Source organism: Rhinoderma darwinii, chromosome 7 (genome assembly GCF_050947455.1).
Source record: "Rhinoderma darwinii isolate aRhiDar2 chromosome 7, aRhiDar2.hap1, whole genome shotgun sequence".
Lineage (NCBI taxonomy): Eukaryota > Metazoa > Chordata > Amphibia > Anura > Rhinodermatidae > Rhinoderma > Rhinoderma darwinii.
Genome location: NC_134693.1, coordinates 25,788,102 through 25,799,703, shown reverse-complemented (window position 1 = coordinate 25,799,703; position 11,602 = coordinate 25,788,102). Strand labels below are relative to the sequence as shown.

Sequence of the window (11,602 nt, the reverse complement as noted above, 5' to 3'; positions counted from 1 at the left end):
TGACGGCCTGAAGTCTCGAACCCATGGACATCACCAAACGCTGGGTGTCCTCCCTTGTGATGCTTTGCCCGGCCTTTACTGCAGGGTCTTCAGTTGTTGCTTGTTTGTGGGTCTTTCTGCCTTAAGTTTTGTTTTAAGCAAGTGAAAAGCAGCTCGATCGGGTTGAGATCCGGTGATGGACTTGGCCATTGCAGAATATTCCACTTCTTTGCCTTAAAAAACTCCTGGGTTGCTTTCGCAGTATGTTTTGGGTCATTGTCCATCTGTCCTGTGAAGCGACGTCCTTGCTGCATTTGGTTGAATCGGAGCAGAAAGTAAATCCCTGAACACTTCAGAATTCATCCGGCTGCTTCTGTCTTCAGTCACATCATCAATAAACATTAGTGACCCAGTGTCTTTGGCAGCCATGCATGCCCATGCCATCACACTACCTCCACCATGCCATCACACTGCCCCCACCATGCCATCACACTGCCCCCACCATGCCATCACACTGCCCCCACCATGCCATCACACTGCCCCCACCATGCCATCACACTGCCTCCACCATGTTTTACAGAGGATGTGGTGTGCTTTGGATCATGAGCCGTTCCAAGCCTTCTCCATACTTTCGTCCTCCCATCATTCTGGTGCAGGTTGATCTTAGTTTCATGCTGTTCCAGAACTGGGCGGCTTCTTTACATGTTGTTTGGCAAAGTCTAATCTGGCCTTTCTATTTTTGAGGCTGATTAATGGTTTGCACCTTGTGGTGAACCCTCTGTATTTTCTCTCATGAAGTCTTCTCTTTATGGTAGACTTAGATACTGATACACCTACTTCCAGGACAGTGTTCTTCACTTGGGTAGATGTTGTGAAGGGGTTTTCCTTCACCATGGAAAGGATTCTGCGATCATCCACCACTGTTGTCTTCCATTGACGTCCAGGCCTTTTGGAGTTCATGAGATCACCAGTGCGCTCTTATTTTTCAAGAATGTACCAAACTTGATTCTGCAACTCCTAACATTTGTGCTCCCTCTTTGATGGATTTCTTCATTTTTTTCAACCTAACGATGGTCTGTTTCACTTGCATTGAGAGCTCCTTTGACCTCATGTTTTGGGTTCACAGCAACAGCTTCCAAATGCAAATGCCACACCTGGAATCAACTCCAGACCTTTTACCTGCTTAATTGATGATGGAATAACGAGGGAATAGTCCATGCAACCCATTAAATAGCTTTTGAGATAATTGTCCAATTACCTTTGGTCCCTTGAAAAAGAGGCAGCTACATATTAAAGAGCTGTAATTCCTAAACCCTTCCTCAAATTGGGATGTGAATACCCTCAAATTAAAGCTGAGTGTCTGCACTTTAAGCCCATATTGGTTATATAACTGTATATTCAATATGTTTTGGTAATCCACTAAAATGTCAAAACTTGTGTCACTGTCCAAATACTTCTGGACCTAACTGTATCCGGGCCGGCTCCAGGTTTATGTGGGCCCTTGGGCGATAGAGTCTCAGTGTGTTCCTTTGCATGTATTTTAGATATTGCCGAATACTATGTAATACTGTAATCTGTACTGCCAAATTTGATGATTAAAGGTGGTCATACATTAGATAAATATCGGCCAAACCTGACGTATTTGGCAGGGATGGCCAACCATCTAACGTCTTGCCAGGGGTGTAACGTTTTCTGTTATCAGCTCAGTTGGCTGGGGTTTATCAGCCATGGCGGATAACTGTAGAGTAGTAACACTGCCAGGAAATAAAGAAAATGATACCCCCCCCCCCCCATGATCTCTACTTTATCTTATACATCTCTAGTATGGAGAACCGTTACATGAATATTTATGAATAATATTAGCATATTATGGTAATGTGCTTCTATAAGCTTTGTACTTGACAGTTTTTAAATATATTGTTTCAATGGATGCACCAAAGTAGTCAAAAGCAGGGCCAGACTATAGAACAGGCAAAAGAGGCAAAGAGCCCAGTCTTTAGGGGCAACCACTAGCCTCTTCAGGTTGATTCAAAGCAGGGACTTACTACCAGTCCCTAATGGCTTTAAAACCTAGAAGCTGAGCACTGTTATCTGGGCATTGTATAGCTCTATTATTAAAGCAGTGTATGGCGGTATTATTAGGGCAGCATATGCCATTATTATATAGGCACTCTATATCTCAGTTGTTTCTGAATGATTTGCCGTTGATGGTTTTGAATTTCATCATTCTGGACGACAAAGCTTTAATCCAATGTGACAAATTGACGATTAATTGCTGCATTCATCTTAGGCTTCTATTGATGGGGTACATATCTGTGGTTTTGAAATAACGTCTTTATACCATAAAAAAATCAAACATGTCAGATTAACTTATCCACTGGTATCTGCCTTCAGAAAGTGATCTGCATTGGTCATTTTGACTGTCTAAAATATCTAGTGTATGGCCAGATTTACTAGTGAAAACCCCTGTGGAAGTTGTAATAATAAGTAAATTGGTTGTCATCAAGCTTTCCGTACTAGACATTTATATAGTAAAAAGTATTTATGTTACTTTACATAGGAAATGATCAGCGGACTGTAGTCATAAAGACTAGTAAAGGAAATGATCATTGGACTGTTGTCATAAGGACTAGTGAAGGTAATTACCAGAGGACTGTAGTCATAAGGACTAATAAAGGAAATGATCAGCAGGCTGTAGTCATAAGGACTAGTAAAGGAAATGATCATTGGACTGTTGTCATAAGGACTGGTGAAGGAAATGATCAGGGGACTGTAGTCATAGGGACTAGTGAAGGAAATTATCAGCCTACAATGTAGTTGGAAGGACTAGTGAAGGATATGATCAGCTGACTATGGTCGTAAGGACTAGTGAAGGAAATGATCAGGGGACTGTAGTCATAAGGACTTGTGACAGATTGGTAATAATTGTTTTGTAACCATAGACACATAGATTATTATTAGTACAAGCACCAATTATCTGGTATTAAATTATAGATGCATGTATGGCAACTTTAAGGGATAGAAAGTGATGTTGCTAAAAACTGTATGTGAATATTATAAAATAATTGTCTTCCACTTTCATTCATTACTATTCACTGCCTTCTATCAGCACTAAGTCTTCATAGCAAGATTTACTGTACTTGGCAACCAAGGGGTTAAAGCATAGTCTCCCTCTGGGATGCAGAATTGGTGATTGGACACACCCATCTGACGTCATGACAGCTGGCCACGCCCAGAAGTGTTTGGTCCTTTTAAACCTGAGCTGATTATTTGCAGGGATTTTTAACAGCGAGAATGGAAAGTTGTGTACAAGACATGGCCAGAGCAGATAGCTGAGAGCCTGGGAACTGGCAGCTGAGGCAGAACTGGCGGGGACAAGCAGGACTGGCAGCTAAGTGGAGAATAAGGAGGACAGGCCAAGGGAGAAAGGGGAATCAAGAGTTAATTGGGACTCCAGGGGAATCCTGAAGGTGCCTCACAGGAGACAGAGGTAAGGAAGTTCTAAGTCCTTATCCATTCTTTGTATTCAACTTCTATCTGTCTGGCTGTGGTGGAACTAAAGGTCCCAGCATACCATGAACTGGCTAATGTTGCGGCTTATAATGCTACAACAGGCTCCATAGATTTGCAGACTCCTTATTGATGCATATTGCAAATTTTCCATTATGATATTATAGATGATTTTAGCCTTATAGCTACCTGATCTATCTATCTATCTATCTATCTATCTATCTATCTATCTATCTATCTATCTATCTATCTATCTATCTATCTATCTATCTATCTATCTATCTATCTATCTATCTAATCTATCTATCTTTTTATATATATACACACACCTTACTGCTGCTGCTGCCTATGTTTATCCCTCCTCCTCCTCCCTTGTGTTTCGGATCAGCTTGTATGTAACCTCTAAGGAAATTGCCTCATGTTTACTCTTGCTACCACCTGGGTTCTCTACTGTTGCTCACTCACGGTCTCCAGGGCTACAAGGGGTTAATCACACTTCCAATAATATGAGCATTGATCTACTCTCTGATGGTCACTATGAAACTCATGAAGTGTTGGAATCCCCCCGTAGATAAACTAGTAAATGAGAATATCATTCCTTATAGGATATAGAAAACCTATAAGTTGTAGGGTCAATTAACACATAGTCATTTTTGAAAGAACATGTATAAATTTTTATTAAATATCACAGTATTAACAAAATTAAAAGATGGATCATGCAGAGCATGAAATAAAACGTCTGTCAGTTACAGAGGACGTACAGGTAATATGAAAACGTAGAATAAGTAAATACGTGCACTACTGGACCCAAGAGAATCTGCCCAGAAAAATGTTCGCAATCTTTATATAAATAGCATCAGCAAAGAATTGCATAACATGTGTGAAGGAGCAGAGATGGGAAACTCTGCTGCAAATAACCACAAAAGACTGGGATGTAACGCCAGATAATTGCCTGTAAGTAAACCTAATGAATGCAGATGCAGTTGGTAAAGATGCAAATGGTTGGAGTGAAGTAGTGCACAGAAAATACAGCATGTAACATACCCATAACAGCCCTCTGCATAGAGAGAACGTCAGTCCCGACGCGCGTTTCGGCGAAATGCCTTCGTCCGGGGGTGGCGTCTCTCCAGCAGGGGCCTCCCCTTTACAGAGACAGCCGTCCAATCAGAGTTGCAGACGCCTGTCAGATGATGCATGAAGTCTGTAGTAGTTGGCGTCATGTGTCCGGACAGGAGAGCCCATGGAAATCCCCCGACCGCGCGTCATCCGGAGGGCGTGGATCCACGGCGTCTGACGCCATGGAGACACGCCCCCCCAGATGCAGACGCACGGACCGAAAGGGCACCAGGACACTCCCCCCGACACACGCGCACATACAGACGCTGTAGAGAGGTAAAGTATAAACAGGACAATGTCTGACAAATCCGACAGAACGGCAATGTCAAAGCAGAGAGCCATAGATACTATTTATTAATTCTCAAACCATTAGTGGAATGTATATGTGTTTAAGACAACATGTGCTGAGACTAGTTAACAAATAGAAGATAAATTAGACATAAGCCACTATATGGGGATAACGGAAAAAGATCTTTGTGATCCACAATATGCTTCACCATACTGATAATACATATTATAAATATATATACTCGGTGTATATTGATAGCATGTTTAATCAATATAATTGTATGTAATATACATATAATAAAGATACTCTAATGCTTAACATGATTTTGGTGTATATTTAATGAAAATACATGCCAAACACCTACATGGATATAACTTCTATTCACTACATTCTGAATAATGAAAATAAAAAATATATATTAATATATAAATAAGTGTAAAGGAAAAAATATATAAATGAAAAATAATAAATAAATGAAATAAAAAATATAATAAAAATTAATGGGTATTAGTTAATATCAAATAGTGCATATTACACAGATATTCATTGTATTATGTCTATATGAAGTGATGTACAGGAAGTATGTGATAAAGGTGACTAACTCTTAAGAAAAAATTAAAAAATTAAAAAATATATATTAATAAGTGAGATAATATGGGACAGAAAATATATATATAAAATAGGACCCATATAGATTATGCATACAACCAAAAAATGTGTCATTAAAAAGTGTGTGTAATACAAGACAATATTATGTGGATATCCATAGATATTTAAAATATGAATAACCATAAAGATTAAAAAGTGTGATAATAAAGAATGTAGAATAAATATATAAGTGTATCATATATATATACAGTGAAAATATACATTATATTAATCTTGATACGAGAACACAAATATATATGTATGTAAAAAAGTGATAGAAACAAAATTAAGTGAATCATAGAAAATGTATACAATGAATAAATATATACAAAGAAGAAAATCCATGTACAATATATAAGGTAAAGCATATGCATAAATCCAATAGATAACCAATCCACATCAGTATATATGACATGAAAAAGCAATTGTATACCACATAAAGAAGACAGAATATTGATGGGAGCAAAAAGTCCAATAAGACCACAATGGTGAATCGTATTCTTCTTTAGTGTGGATCGATATTCATCATATAATGTTCATGACTTAAGCTTCTCTAGGCTATACCAAAATCGGAAATAGTCTATAATAAAGGAGAGGAAATTAGATATAAATAGCATAAAACATACTTAAAATATACTTAAAATAACCCACTGGAGGTCGATGGTCAAAGGAATGGCGCAAAGTTTAAATTTTCATTGAGTCCAAGGGGAACCATGGTCCCCAGAGTCCAGATCCACTTGGATTCACATTTTGCCAAGTTTTTAGAGACATCACCCCTTCGAATGTGTTTTTCGATACAGTCAATTATAGGATATAGAAAGATTTCTTGAGTTCTAGCGTTTTAAGAGGTATACGTAAAGTATCGGACCATGTGATATGATCGGATTTGGTGTATGACCATCCGATGTGCTCTATCCTCTTAATGGGGTCACACACTTTTGCAACTTGTTGCCAATCAACTGCAATAAATGAGCAGGTCCCTCTGGGTTACGTCCTATGCAGGTACAGATGTAGGAGTAAAGCATTGATGCAGAATCTTCTCTCTATTCCTATGCAAATACAAATGTAGCTCCATAGAGCGTACTCCAGGGGGACCCACTTATTTAATGCTGTAGATGTAGATGGTGCTCCACAGTGCCCCTTGTAGATAATGCCACACACTGCTTCCTGTAGATAATGCCGCATGGCCCACTGCAGATAGTGCCACAGTGCCCTCTGTAGATATTGTCACACATGAGGACGCAGATACAATTAAATGCGGCAGTTGCCGGCACACGTCCCGGGACAGTAATTTGCCGGGACTGTCTCTATAAATCCTGGATAGTCCCGTGCTAATTCGGGACTGTTGGCGGCTATGGAATTATACAACTCCTAGTTAGTTCTTATGAAAGTTGTTCAAGTTCATATGCAGTAAACGCCACCTAGCCAGAATTTTATTATTTAAGGGGACACTTCCGTAAAAATATTTAAGGGGACACTTCCGTAAAAAAAAAAGAAAAAAATGGATGAATGTTACAGCATAACCACCTAAAACCTGAACATTGATTGGAGTAAACCACAATCCTCTGTCACACTCGCAGGGGTCCAGGCAGCTGACACACGGGGGGTTGTTTGATATATCCTCTGGCTGTGTTTTTTGTGGTGTGGTGTTGCACCATCACTGTTTGTGATGCTGTCCTATGCCCAGATTTTCACTTGGTGTCTTTTTTATGTGGTGGATTTTACTTGATTAGATATTTTTCTTTATAACAGAAATAAACATTGTAGCAGCCAGATATACCTGTGAGCATTTTTTTTTTTTTTTTTTAGTGTGAGGATATGTTCACACGGCAGTGTCCGTAACGGCTGAAATTACGGGGCTGTTTTCAGGAGAAAACCGCACCGTAATTTCAGCTGTCATGGCATGTTGAGGCGCTTTTTGCTGCGTCCATTACGGACGTTAAATGGGGCTGGTTTTCCATGGATTCCATGGAAAACGGCTCCATTTACGTCCGAAGAAGTGACAGGCACTTCTTTGACGCGGGCGTCTTTTTTACGCCCCGCCTTTTGACAGTGGGGCGTAAAAAAATGACCGTCTGCACAGAACATCGTAAGACCCATTCTAATGAATGGGCAGATGTTTGCCGACGCTATTGAGCCGCTATTTCGGACGTAATTCGGGGCAAAAACAAATAGTGTGTGTGAACATACCCTTACTCCGTCCACGAACTCTACCTAAAGCTGGCCAAACCTGCTGATTTCAGTAGGATTGGCTGACAACATAATGTGTATGGCTCTTGTTTCTCTACCAATGGCAGATATTGGGGGAAAGACGAACCAGATGGGGGAATGCCGATCCTTTGTTCCCGCGGGAGATCAGCTGCTGCCAGAGGGGTGCGGCAGCGGCTTTTTCCTCTCTCCCCATTAAAAAAAACATGCACGCTCAAGCCAAACAGAGTATGCATGTTAATGGTGGAATCGGGAGAACGAGCGTTCGTCTGACAGGTATCCCATATGTATGGCCAGCTTAAGAAATCTTTTAGCAGTTTTTAAGGGCTCAAAATTGCGGACAGTTCTATATAGTGTATATGGTTGTGTTCAGATGGCACTGGTTTCTTTGGGTGCTCGAGGTAGGGTCCCAACCCGGGTATAGGTTAAGAATTTGTACTCGGCACACCTTGCTTGTGTTACAAAAATATATTTTTATTTTTATTATGGATGCCAGAGGCTGTATGTGCTCATGCACATACAGCCTCTAGTTCTATATAGTGGAGAGGAAGGAAATTGCAATAATAACTGTTGTCTTGGTCATGCAAGATTCATGACCGAGACGTCGACGTAGCGTATTTGCTTCATTAAGGGTATGTTCACATGGCTTATTTTCGGGCCGTAAACGGCTGAAAAATCGGAAGCAGAACGCCTCCAAACATCTGTCCATTAATTTCAATGGGAAAAACTGCGTTCTGTTCCGACGGGGCGTATTTTTATGTGTCCGTTTTGAAAACGGCCGCCTTAAAAAACGTAAGCAAAAAAGAAGTGCATGCCACTTCTTGAGCCGTTTTTGGAGCCGTTTTTCATTGACTCCATAGAAAAACTGCTAAAAAAACGGCCGTAAAAAACGCCGGCGAAAAATGCGAGTTGCTCAAAAAACGTATGAAAATCAGAAGCTGTTTTCCCTTGAAAACAGCTCTGTATTTTCAGACGTTTTTGAGTTTGTGTGCGCACATACCCTAACTGCTTGCGTTGCGGAATATTATTTTCCATAGTATTGTAAGGTTTTCTGCAGATTATTTTTGCACTGCGGAAATACAAAGCAAACATATACCCTTATTCCCCTGGGGCTATGGTCGCAATTGCCACTGAGGCGGCCCCTTGATGTGCAAGTGCTCGTGGCTTCTCCTTAGGGAACGCTGCCAGCGCCTCCCCTCTCTCAGAGCAGTAGTTTAGGTGTTTTCATATAACGGACTGGGCCTCTTTATTTAGTAAAGGACGCGTTGTTCACATTGTAAGCGCAAGACACTAGTAAATGGACTGTGTATTAGGGCGGATTCACACGAACGTGAATTGCGTCCGTGCAGGCCGCGTGGTTTTCATGCGGCTCGCATGGACCAATAGAAGTCTATGGGGCAGTACAGACAGTCCGTGCTTTTTGCGCAGCGTTTGTGCGCTGCGTAAAAAGCGCGACATGTTCAATATCTCTGCGTTTTTCGTGCATCACGCACCCATTGAAGTCAATGGGTGGGTGAAAACCACGCATGCCGCACGGAAGCACTTCCGTGCGAACTGCCTGTTTCGCGCAACAGCAGTCAAAAGGATGAATGTAAACAGAAAAGCACCACGTGCTTTTCTGTTTACAAACATCCAAATGGCGTGTCATAATTATGGCGGCTGCGCGAAAAGCACGCAGCCGCGCATCATATGATGCTGCCACACGGAGCTGTCAAGTGGCTTTTGCGCAGGCAAAACGCTGCGTGTTTTGCGTGCGCAAAAACGCCACGTTCGTCTGAATCAACCCTTATAACGTTGTGAGGGATTCTGTCTGTTCTCGGCTGTTCAGTTACTTCTTGCCGGTGATTAGCAAGCGAGCATTTCAGCTTCCCACCTGGTGTCTGTAGAACTGGATTTTCTTCTAGTCTGTTGCTAGGTAAGCAGTTAATATGTAGGTTTATCTTTAACCCCTTCCCCCTGTTTGCATTCTGGGCCCTAATGACCAAGCCGTTTTTTAAGTTTTTCCATCGTCACTTTCGAAGAGCTATAACTTTTTTATTTTTGCATCGACATAGGTGTATAAGGTCTCGTTTTTCGCGGGGACAAGTTGTATTTTTTAATAGCACCATTTTGGGGTACATATTATTTATTGATTAACTTTTATTAACTTTTTTTGGGGGGGGGAATCTGAAATTTCGCCACTCTTTTTTTGCGTCCTAAATCTACGCCGTTTACCGTGTGTATAAATAACACAATAACTTTATTCAACGGGTTGTTACGACTGTAACGATACCCAATTTATATAGATTTTGTTTGTTTTACTACTTTTACACAGTAAAAACACTTTTTTTTCAAAATTATTTGTTTTTGTGTCTCCATATTTGAAGAGCCGTAATTTTTTTTTATTGTTCCGCCGATGCAGTTGTATGAGGGCTTTTTTTTTTTGCTGGACGACTTGTAGTTTTTATTGGTACCATTTTGGAGTAGATTCGACTTTTTGATCACTTTTTAATCAAATTTTTTTTAAAGTCCGGATTCACAGAAAACAGAAATTTTTCCATTGTATTTTATTTTTTTATGGCGTTCACCGTCCGGGTTAAATAACGGAAATAGTAAATGATTATGATGGATCCGTAGAAGGGATCATAACCAGTGGCGTAACTGCAGCCGTAGCGGCTGCTACGGGGCGGCATGAGGGGGCCCGTGTCGCCCGCCGGCACGGGCCCCCACCATGGCCGGAGGCTCCGCTAGCAGCCGCTATGGCTGCTACAGCGCGACGCCACTGAACACTTTGGCAGAGCAGGGAGGTATCTCCCCGCTCTGCCATTAAACAAAAGACATGTATCCCCTATCCACAGGATCGCTGGCAGCAATAGGGAGAACGGGGGACTGAAAGTCCCCTGAAGTTCTCCATCACAAACCTCGGACTTCCGGGGTCTGTGTCGGCAGCTCCGTAGAAATGAATGGAGCGCCGGTCGCGCTTGTGCGCATGCGTGACCAGCACTCCTTTCATTTTTATTGAGCTGCGCAGACGCCGGAAGTCAGAGGTTAGTCATGGAGAACTTGGGGGGACTTTCGGTCCCCCCGTTCTCCCTATCGCTGCCAGCAATCACACATGTATCCCCTATCCTGTGGATAGGGCATACATGTCTTTTGTAGGACACACTGTAGGTCGCATTTTTTTGGGGGGTTGGGGACGCTGTATGGCGTTCCCTACAGGGGGGGGCTGTATGGCGTTCCCTACAGGGGGGCTGTATGGCGTTCTCTACAGTGGGGGCTGTATGGCGTTCTCTACAGTGGGGGCTGTATGGCGTTCTCTACAGTGGGGGCTGTATGGTGTTCGCGCCATACAGCCCCCTCTGTAGATAACGCCATACAGTCCCCCCTGTAGAGAACGCCATACTGTCCCCCCTGTAGAGAACGCCATACTGTCCCCCCTGTAGAGAACGCCATACAGTCCCGCCTGTAGATAACGCCATACAGTCCTCCCCTGTAGATAACGCCATACAGTCCTCCCCTGTAGATAACGCCATACAGTCCCCCCTGTAGATAACGCCATACAGCCCCCTCTGTAGATATCTACAAAGGGGGCTGTATGCCGTTATCTACAGAGGGGGCTGTATAGCGTTATCTACAGAGGGGGCTGTATGGTGCTATCTACAGAGGGGGCTGTATGGTGCGATCTACAGAGGGGGCTGTATGGTGCTACCTACAGAGGGGGCTGTATGGCGCTACCTACAGAGGGGGATGTATGGCGTTATCTACAGGGGGGGCTGTATGGCGTTATCTACAGGGGGGCTATATGGCGTTATCTACAGGGGGGGCTGTAAAAAAGGCACTATCTACAAGGGGGGGGGGGGGTTGTGTGACACC

General features: G+C 42.3%; 1 protein-coding gene across 1 annotated transcript in view; it reads left to right on the top strand.

Annotated features, from left to right (window-relative positions):
* Positions 1–3,225: 3,225 nt before the first annotated feature.
* RAB3B (RAB3B, member RAS oncogene family) overlaps positions 3,226–11,602 on the top strand; it is a 52,356-nt gene continuing 43,979 nt past the window's right edge. The window contains exon 1 of the mRNA XM_075832994.1: positions 3,226–3,469. The gene's annotated coding sequence lies outside the window, so the exon portion shown is untranslated. The remainder of the gene's footprint in view (positions 3,470–11,602) is intronic.